This window comes from Mustela nigripes, chromosome 4 (assembly GCF_022355385.1).
Source record: "Mustela nigripes isolate SB6536 chromosome 4, MUSNIG.SB6536, whole genome shotgun sequence".
Taxonomy (NCBI): Eukaryota; Metazoa; Chordata; class Mammalia; order Carnivora; family Mustelidae; genus Mustela; species Mustela nigripes.
The window spans coordinates 125,642,788-125,652,552 of NC_081560.1; positions in this window are offsets into that span (position 1 = coordinate 125,642,788).

A 9,765-nucleotide genomic window follows, 5' to 3' on the forward strand; every position below is an offset into this window, starting at 1 on the left:
TGTGATGTCCCTCTGGTGCAGTGTGTCATTTAAAGGCTTGATTTCCTTGCTGGTCTTTTGCTTGGATGATCTGTCCATTTCAGTGAGGGTGATGTTAAAGTCCCCTACTATTTCTGTATTATTGTTGGTGTGTTTCTTTGACTTTATTATTAATTGGTTTATATAATTGGCTCCTCCCATGTTAGGGACATAGATATTTAAAATTGTTAGATCTTCTTGTTGGACAACCCTTTAAGTATGATATAGTGTCCTTCCTTATCTCTTATTATAGCTTTGGCTTAAGATCTAATTTATCTGATATAAGAATTGCCACCCCAGCTTTCTTTGGATGTCCATTTGCATGGTAAATTGTTTTCCAGACCCTCACTGTCAATCTGGAGGTTTCTTTGGGTCAAAAATGAGTTTTGTAGACAGCATATCGATGGGTCTTGTTTTTTTTATTCATTCTGATACCCTGTGTCTTTTGATTGGGGCATTTAGCCCATTTACATTCAGGGTAACTATTGTATTGTATTTAGTTCCATTGTATTGCCTATAAGGTGACTGTTTCTGTATATTATCTCTGTTCCTTCTGTTCTATGTTAACTTTAGGCTCTCTTTTTTGCTTAGTGGACCACTTTCAATATTTCCTGTAGGGCTGTTTTGGTTGGTGTTTGCAAATTCTTTTAATTTTTGTTTCTCCTGGAAGCTTTTTATCTCTCCTTCTATTTTCAATGACAACCTCACTCAATATATTATTCCTGGCTGCATATTTTTCTTGTTTAGTGCTCTGAATGCTGCTAATCTAATATTTCTACCATTGTATATTACAGACTTCTTGTCCCAAACTGCTTTCAGGATTTTCTCTTTGTCAAAAAGACTTTTAAGTTTTACTATTAGATGGCAAGCTGTGGATCTATTTTTATTGATTTTGAGGGATGTTCTCTGTGCCTCCTGAATTTTGATGCTTGTTACATTTGTTATATTAGGAATTGCCCTAATTAGGAAAATTCTCTACTATAATTTGCTCCAATATACCTTCTCCCCCTCTCTCTTTCTTCGTCTTCTGGGATCCCAACTATTCTAATTATGTTTTGCCTTATGGTATCACTTATTGCTCAAATTATCCTCTTGTGGTCCAGTAGTTGTTTGGCTCTCTTTTGCTCAGCTTCTTTTTTCTTTATCATTTGGTCTTCTATATCACTAATTATCTCTTCTGTCTCATATATCCTAGCAGTAAGAGCCTCCATTTTTGTTTGCACCTCATTAGTAGCTTTTTAAAAAATTTCAACTTGGTTAGATTTTAGTTCTTTTATTCCTCCAGAAAGGGCTTTTATATCTTCCGAGAGGGTTTCTCTAATATCTTCCATGCCTTTTTCAAGCCCAGCTAGCACCTTGATAGTGGTCATTCTGAACTCCAGTTCTGACATCTTACCAATGTTCGTATTGATTAGGTCCATTGGTACTGCCTCTTTTCCTGTTTTTTTTTTTTTTTTTTTTTTTTGTGGTGAGTTTTCCCACCTTGTCATTTTATCCAGAGAAGAATATATAAGAATATATGAAGGAGAGAATAAAATAGTAAAAATGTGGCAAAAAAAAAAAAAACCCCAGAAATATGTACACTAACCAAATCAGGAGAGACCCAAAACTGGGGGAAGAAGAAAGTGGGATATATATATATATATATATATATATATATATATATATATACTGGTTAATAGAACAGAGCCACCACTTGATTTTGGGTGTATTCTGTTCTCTTAGAAGAAACTACCTCCTAAAATTTTAAAGAAAGAAAAACATATAATATATGTGTGTGTATACACTCACACACACACAAATAAGGGTAAACTCAATGAAGGGATGGAATATGACTGTGCAGATGAAAAATTTTTAAAAATCTAAAGGAATTGATAAGATTAGTTGGTTAGAAAAAGAAAAGAAAAAAAAGGAGTTAAAAAATGTTAAAAGAGGAAAGAGGAAAAGTTAAAACATAGAATAAGAAGAAACATAAAATTAGAAAAACTTAACTTTGCAAGACTAAAGGGTCATGGGGAAATAGCCATGAATTCTATGCATTGCTTTCCCCTAGCTCTGGAGTTCGGCCATTCTCCTTGACTGGTGAGCTTGATCTTGGCTGGCTGTTCTTGCTGATCTTCTGGGGGAGGGTTCTGTTGCAGTGAGTATCAAATGTCTTTGCCTGAGGCAGAATTGCACGGCCCCTGCCAGGGGCCAGGCTAAGTCATCTGCTCAGGTTTGCTTTCAGTACCTTTTATTCCCTGAACGCTTTCCATAGAGCTCTGGAGGACAGGAAAGAAAATTGCAGCCTCCCAATCTCCTACCTGGAGGAGCCAAGAGCTCAGAGCTCCACTCCTCAGTGCACCTTCAGAGAAAAACAGTCAATCACTCCTGTCTCCCTGGTCTCAGGCAGTGATCTGTGCTCACCTGGCCCGTGATTGAGCATTTTCATCGCTGGCACATAATCCTGTTTGGAGTCTCCAAACTCAGGAGATTCCTGCCACATGTTCCTGTGCCACTCCACCTAGAGGAGGAAGGAGGCAGTGTCTCCAGATCTGCCACTTGGGTCCATGCTCAAAAAGCAGTGGTCCAACTCTGCCTTGGATCATGGTTTAAGGTAACCCTGATCTGAAAGCTCACTCCTTGGCTCTGTCTCTGTAGTTGGCTTCCCTGCTCTGATACCTGGGAACTCTGCCACACTCAGACACCCCTGATCTTTTTGTGGCCCCGCAGGACCTGAGACCACACTGTCCCCATGAGGGCCCCCCCTTTAGACTCTGGAGCAATGTCCTTCAGTGGAGCAGACTTCTAAAAGTTCTGACTTTGTGCTCGCTGCTCCACTGCTTGGCAGGAGCCACCACCCCCTCCCGGCAGTCTATCTTCCTGTCACTTCAGATTCACTTCTCTGCATGTCCTACCTTTGAGAAAGTGGTTGTTTTTCTATTCCTAGAATTGTTGCTCTTCTTCTTTTTTATCTCCTATTGAGTTTGTAGGTGTTCAGAATTGTTTGATAACTATCTAGCCAAACTCCTGGGATCTAATGTCATTTCAGTCTGCTACTCCTCTGCCATCTTGGCCCTCTCAATTTTTCTCCTTTTAAGATTAAGGAAATATATTTCTCAGGGTGTCTATTATCTTCCAATGTTCAGATCTTTCTATCAATTTTCCCAATTTGTTTCACAGAATTCCTAGGAGCAAGCACACAGTCACAGAGGGGCAAAGTTATGAACACTTACATATTGATGTTTTTGGCATCACTTGTACAATTTTTTAAAAAATATTTTATTTATTTATTTGAGAGAGAGACAGTGAGAGAGAGCATGAGCGAGAATAAGGTCAGAGAGAGAAGCAGACTCCTTGTGGAGCTGGGAGCCTGATGTGGAACTCGATCCCGGGACTCCAGGACCATGACCTGAGCCGAAGGCGGTTGTCCAACCAACTGAGCCACCCAGGCGTCCCTCACTTGTACAATTTTAAACAGATTATTTTCCAGTCACTAAATAGTAGTTTTTTTTTCAATAAGAGGCAAGGTTGACAAAGTTACTAAAATCCATATTTTTGAAGACTGGAGGAAGGAAGGAGTTGAAATGTAGTACAAGATGAGCAACAACTCTGAGCATAGGCAAAATTCTGCTTAGACCTTCATTTCCCTGCCTCTGGTAACACCACACATGCTGATACTTTTCCCTGGAGGCCCTGGGACCATAAGCCAATAAACCATCCCCTTGGAAATTTACCTACTCTCTGATAGTTATTTGACTGGATGAAGAAACCACAAGGGAGAGAATAGAATTTCACGGTCATATTCAGCCATTTTTCTGATATTTCATATCTACTACATGAGTTTCTTCATTTGGATCCCATTTCTCTGTTAAAATCAAAGAACATCTGCTCTCTGCTTATTCAGGGCCTGGCATGGCCAATGACAGTATTTCATGCTGAACCTGAAGGACAGCAAAGAAGTAAAGCTAAGGTGCTTTACTTGAAGCATCTAAAAACTAGAGCAGGAGTCTAAGAGCATGCAAAGTAAAAACATATGCAATATGATTTGCTAAGATATAAATATAACAGAAAGTTACAAAAGAAAAAATACTAAAAACATACTAAATGTAAACATGTTGAAGAAATTGCTGAATAAGAGTGTTTTCATAGCGTAGCCAAGCAAATAAAGAGATGTTTTCTCAATAAATAATATATTTAGAATATTTGTCTAGAAAAGTACATAGATGTCTTAGGATTAAACTTCTCAACTCTTTGGGAAGGAAGCAATTTCTTGTTCACTTATTTATTAACTTAAAATATGTTTAAATAGAATTTGCTGTGTAGCAACAGTATTAGGCACTAGGAGTAAGACCTAGAATAAGATCATTGAAAACTATGAGGATTAAATGGGCTAAACAAAAAGTTCCTGCTATGTAATAGGTACTTAATAAAGTGATATTTCTTAAAAAAAAAAGAAAAGACTTACATGGTCCTTTCCCTCTTGGAGCATACAGTATAATGAAAGACATTGAACAGACATTGAATGTGTGCACTGAGAGTTATGATGCAGAAGTGCAAGGTGTTTTCAAGCTAGTCCATCAGGGAAGGCTTTATAGAAGAATATGATAAAAAAAAAAAAAAGAGGACAGAGTTTCTTTTCCTTTCTCTGGCATATAAAACAAAGTAAATATGTGTTGAGCAATTCAGGTGTTACACTGTCACCTCTGGGCATCGTCCTTCTCCTTTGAAAAGAATACATTAACATCAGATTAAACAAAAAGCTCATAAAATGCATGATAGCACATTGACCAATCAAAACATACCAAGCATTCTTTTCCGGAGGATTGGGAAAGAGATTCATTTTGAAATAATTATCTGGCAGTGGGTTCAAACTGAAAAAAACAAACATGAAGCCATAATTATTTTCCAACAGAGCTAAGGACTTATCCTACTTTCTGAAATTGTATAACTCTTTCATAGCACTGAAAGCTCAATACTGATTTTTATGTTCTAAGGGTAAAAACATGATGTCTGTTTTATTTCACAACATGAATTAAAAGAATTTGTGGAACAGGATATTGTTTTGGTTCAATAGGTTGTTCAAGGTTCCTTAGGAGTTTTATCTAGTAACTGTTTTCAGCTTTAAGGTATTAATGTTTCCACTTGGTTTTCAAACCCAAAGACTGCATAAGCAGATTTTTCTGTTTTTGATGCTTATTCTACTGTTAGTGTGGTTTAAGGTAATCAGTCATATAACCAAGAGTAATAAAGGTCTCTCGCTCAGAGTTTTTGCCCAAATAAAACATTCATTGCTTTGAGTGGAAATGGTGATTATTTAAAGATTATGGGAATAGCTTGGAGTCAAACTTCATAAATGTCCCTGATTTGCAACTCATGAGCTATTTGGGAAGGCTGTCCCTCATGTTAATAAGATGCTGGCCAGGCTCATGTTAAGAAAACTAGATTTCCTGATGGGAACAATAAAGTGACTGATTTTCTTGAGCTATCAGCAAGTCTCTACTCCTCCTTCAGGGATCTTTCTGCCAGACTCCACAAGGAAAACCTGCTCTATTCCCATCTTTCCTTGTGGACCCAACTCCAGGGTTTGTGTTTACGATCACAATTAAGTCAGGTTTGAGACTATTTTCTCTCAGGACCATTTGCCACAGGGGGCTATCACTCCCATCTGCCAGTCCTCAGAATTTTGCTGCTTCCCTCCAGAGGCCTAAAGTTCACCACACTGGAGCCTGACTTTGGTCTTCCCTTCTTGGCCTAATATTGCTAATGATCATGTCCTCCAAATTTTATGCTTCCCTACTACATTAGTTCTGATATTTTCCTACAAATGCATCTCCACTATACTAGTTTACTATTGTTTCAAACAAGTTACCATAATCTTAGGGCTTAAAAGAACACAAATTTATTATTGGACAGTTCTGAAGGTCAGAAGTCTGAAATGGTGTCATTGGGTTAAAATCAAGGTGTCACCAAGGCTGCATTCCTTCCTGGAGGCTCTAGGAGAGAATCAATTTCCTTGGTTTTTCTAGTTTCTAGAAGCTGCCTTCCATCACCAAGTGGTTGGCTGAGCCTTTTTCATAGCATATATCTCTAACTTTTGTAATCACATTTCACTCTGATTCTTACTTTCTTCCTTCTGATTTCACTTTTCATTCTTGTGATCACATTGGGCCCACATGAACAACCCAGGATGATATTCTACTTTGAAATCAGCCAATTAGCAACCTTAATGCTATCTTCAATCTTTATTCTGTCTTTCTGTGTAACATAACATATTCACAGATTCTGGAGATTAGAATATGGACATCCTTATGGGGTCCTTGGTCTGTCTACTACACTCATCTTCAATCCTGCAATCAAATATTACTTTTACTTCTCCAATGATTTCCTACAAAACTGAAAAATAGAACTGGTAATTGAACTCAATAGAAGATGTTAAAGGCAAATATATTTATAGGACATGTCCCTACTCATTTTCCTATGTTTGTTTACATATCCTGAATCAACCGTGGTCCTTTTCAATACAGAACCCAGCCTAGTCTTCAGAATCCTTCTTAATATAGTCTTCTTGGTAATCTCTTCCAAATGGTCAGATTTAGTGTAAAGATGAATCTCATTTGATATAGCTGCTTTAGTAGGTTACTTCTTCCTTTTAATTGGGAACTTCTGGATATGCAATGTTTTAACCCAAAGGAATGCTTTTAATGGTAAACTTTAGAGTACCAGTAATTAGCCCCTGGAGACAAGTATCCTTAGGAGATTTTCCTGGAATCTTTTTTTTTTTTCTTCTAAGACTTTATTTATTTATTTGAGAGAGAGAGAGAGAGATCATGAGCAGGATAGAATGGCAGGTAGAGGAAGAAGCAGGCTCCCTGCAGCAGGGAGCCTGATGTGGGACTTAGTCCCTGGACTAAGGATTGGATTATGACCCAAGCCAAAGGCAGATGCTTAACTGCCTGAGCCACCCAGGCACCACTTTCCTGGAATCTTTTAAGGTATAATACATGTGCCAATTCCTGTTCCCCTCTTCCTAAGTCCACCACTGCACAGGAGACAGGATTGGATGATCTAGGACAGTGATTCTCAATCTCAGCACTATGGGCATTTTGCATGGGATAATTCTCTGTTGTGGGCACTGCCCTTTGCTTGTAGGATGTCTAGCAGCATCCCTGGCCTTTGCCCACTTGATGCCAATAGTAATTCGCCAGTGAAAAACATCTAAAGAGGTTTTTACTTTTGCATGTACGCTGGGAAACAAAATAGCCCCCACTTGAGAACCACTGTTCTAGTAGAATGAAGTAGAAACCACCTATTTCTGGACTTAATATTAGAAAGAAAAATTTTTGTTGTGTTGTGGTTCTTTGACTTTCCTTTGATTTATATTTAATGGCATTTGCATATATTATTATTATTTTTTGTCAATGGAAGACCCCATCAACAATATAATTTCCTCAAGTCTTCATTTTAGATATCCAGATCCTAGACCTGAGTGGAAGCCTTTTTGTCAGCAAGGGTGTAGGATGAGCATGAGTATTGATTTTACCAATTTTTAAATTTTAAATTTTTAAATGTTTAAATCTCAGTTCAAATGCACTCCTCCTTCTCTGCCTTCTTCTGAACTCCTATTGGCTAAACCTCCAAAGACTGTTGTCATATACATCTGATAGTCCTTATCATTTTATGTATGGATACATGGCTGACTCCAGATAGACTACTTTGAGAATGGTTTTTATAACATACTGAGGTACAGTGCCCTGCATATAATAGGTGCTTAACAATCACTAAAAAAAAAATTACTTATTTCGCACATTTCACAGAGTCAAGTAAGCTTTAAATTTAGCTCGCTTTACATATGTACAAATTACCAATCTTCAGGAAATAAAAGTTATGTTATTAATACATACTCCCAGTGTAGTCTTCCTAACATACCATTGTTCTTAGTTGAATAATATTCACTGTTTATATCATTATTCATATATAAATGTTTCTCATAGTTGAACTGTGTAGAATAAAATGATTGCTATTCCTTTTCAGCACATTTTTTAGAGTAGATACATGTCCACAATCCCTAATTTCCAATTCCAAAATTCAAAAAGCTTGAAAGATCAGAACCAAAACAAAACAAAATTTTATGTTTGCAGCAAATTCATTTAACTGCAACATCTGTCCTGAACATATCTGGCTACCTATAGTTCTTATTTATGTTACCTGGTGTGATTATTTAAATGCTTTGCTGCAGAAATTTTGATGTGTTTGTTACAGTAAATGACCTACTTGGAGAGTTATAAAATATATACCATTCCCACCATATTTCTAAAATTTTAATTTTAGATTTCTGAAAAAATATAAAATTTGAAATATATACCTCTCCAAGGAGTTCAGAATTGTGATGATCTCATTTTTGTTTGTTTCTTTCTTAAATGTACTTTTCAAAATTTTATACTTTGAAATAGAACAAACTTAGAGGAAAGTGCATAAAGCAAAAATGTACAAATGAGTATTTGTAAAATGAATATCTGTTTAGCTATCACCCAGGTCAAACAATACAAGATGGCCAGCACTGAAAAAGTTCCAAGTATTTCCCTACCCAATCATCACATCTTCCATGCTGTTATTGGTGACCATTAGCCTAACTTTTATGTATTTCCTTGGTTTTCATTTTAGTTTTGCCACTAAATTACACATCCCTAAACAAATAATTTTGTCTGTTTCTGAACTTCAGATAAATGAAATAACATATCATATATATATGTGTGTGTGTGTGTGTATACATATAGATATATATGTATATATAGGCTTTCTTTTTCCATTTAAAAATGTTTTGAAATAAACTCAAATTTATAGAAAAGTTGAAAATATGGTACAAATTTTTTTCTGCACTGAGAGTAAATTGCTAATATGTTCCATATGATTCTCCTTAATGCTCCTGACTTCTGGGATTCTTCTGTATGTATTTCTTATAAACAAGAACATTCTGTTGTATAACCTCAATACAACTATAAAAAGTAGGAAATTAGCATTGGTACCATACCCTCTAACTCTTAGATTCCATTCAAGTTTTTCAAATTGTCCCAATAATGTCTTTTATAGCTAATCCCTAATTTGCAATTCCAAAATTCAAAAAGCTCCAGTTCAGAATCACTACACTGCATTATTTGTCCTCTCTCTTTATTCTCCTTCAATTAAATTGAAAGTAGTTTGTCCAGTTTTCCTTGGCTTCCATGACCACAAAATTTTTACAGATTATAGGTCAGTTATTTTGTAGAATGTCCCTCCATTTGAGCTTATCTGACATCACTTGATTAGATTTATTTTATGCATCTCTGGCAAGAGAACTATAAAACTGATGTTATGTTCTTTTCATTGCATTCTACCAGGTGCTACATAATTCTTATTTGTTCCATTATTGAAGCTATTTATTTTAATCACTTGATAAAAGTCATTAAGTTTGCTAGGCTTTCAGCTGAAAATTTACTTTTTTGTCCTTTATAATTAATAAATATTCTATGGGGAGATTCTTGTATAATACAAAGTACCTCATTTAAATATCTCATGAAACTTTGTTTATTAATTTTTAGTGAGCCATGGTTTCCAATTTGATTCAAAAGATTATAGTGCTTTAACATATTATTTACTGTGATGTTTAAATCATCCTAGATTGGACCAGTTGTATCCCCTCAAGACTATTGTTTGCCCTTTTGACATGTCACCATCATTCTTTAAGCCATTCCTTATTTTCTGGTATAGGAAGAAAGAATATTCCAGGAT